Below are 1198 nucleotides of genomic sequence, written 5' to 3'. Positions count from 1 at the left end.
AATTTCCACAGAAAGTCTGCTTCCTGGCTGAACCTGTCTGCCAGATCAGCGACCAAGGAGTTCGCTTGTATGAAAGTCCTGCATGATCGCCAGTTTCCGGTGCTTCAACCTTACGACCTCAGTCGACATTGTGTGGTAATGGAACTGATCAAAGGTGAGTCTTTCATAAGTAAATTTTCATGTTCAAAGCCTGTATATATAAACGTGTTGTTTAGTTTAAGAGAATAGCAACAGATACAGGGTGTATCACAATTAAGGGGCAGACTAAACTTACATTTGTTTAAATGGAATTCCGTACTTTTTAATGCATATTCGAACTATAACTCGAAGTGCAGGTCTATTCGATATAAATGTTTTACATTAATTTTCTGTTTTTGAGTTAATAGTTAATATTGACTTAGTTATTGGCAGTTTATTTTCAGATGATACCGATTGATACAAAGTGTATGAAATTCAAGTGGCAAACCAAATTCACATTTCTTAAATTACGCGCCTATCTTTTTAGTTCATAATCAAACTATACTCACAATTCTAGGCCCATTTGATATAAATCTTATTTTTTCAATTGTTTTTTTAGTGAAAACCAATATTGCTTAAGCTTTGGTGATCCCGATTTTGCATTTATTTTGAAATGGAGAGAAAAATCCAAAATACCAAAGTTGTAAATATTAAAGGCCGTAACTTTTGTTGAACTTTTATTCTATACTAATGTTGGTATTCTCTGAAAATAAACTATCATAGTTCGAATATGCCTCAAAAAGAACGGCGTTCGATTTAAAAAATTTAAGTTTGGTCTGCTACTTGAATTTCAGACACCCTGTATCAATTGGTATTAGCTTAAAAGATGTTATACGTTAATATCAACAACTTTTCCATTTAATTGTTTGTCTCTCAATATCAAATTAAATACAAGAGCGGGGTGGCCAAAGCTTAACCAATATTGGTTATTAACACAATAAGCATTAATTACAATATCATTGATAATTAAAAACAATTGAAAATTGAAAAAAAACAACTTTTGTCATCTCTGATAGGACTTAAAGTTCGATCTAAAAGTTCGAATATGGAATAAAAAGATCGGCATTCAATTTAAAAATATGTTATTAAACTAGACGTTAATATCTACAACTTTTTAATTTAACATTTTTCTCTAAATTGCACATTAGTTGCAAAAACGAGGTGGCCAAAGCTCAATCAA

General features: G+C 31.4%; 1 long non-coding RNA gene across 1 annotated transcript; it reads right to left on the bottom strand.

The window, feature by feature from the left end:
• On the bottom strand, window positions 1–415 carry LOC125504553. Its single transcript, XR_007281570.1, has 2 exons — window positions 275–415; window positions 1–190 (listed from the first exon to the last, which is right to left on the bottom strand). It is a non-coding gene; the product is annotated as an uncharacterized LOC125504553 (long non-coding RNA).
• Window positions 416–1198: the final 783 nt, after the last annotated feature.

This window comes from Dendroctonus ponderosae, unplaced genomic scaffold (genome assembly GCF_020466585.1).
Source record: "Dendroctonus ponderosae isolate FM_Combo_2020 unplaced genomic scaffold, Dpon_F_20191213v2 Dpon_F_20191213_5, whole genome shotgun sequence".
Classification (NCBI taxonomy): Eukaryota; Metazoa; Arthropoda; class Insecta; order Coleoptera; family Curculionidae; genus Dendroctonus; species Dendroctonus ponderosae.
This window is presented reverse-complemented; position numbering and strand designations above follow the sequence as displayed.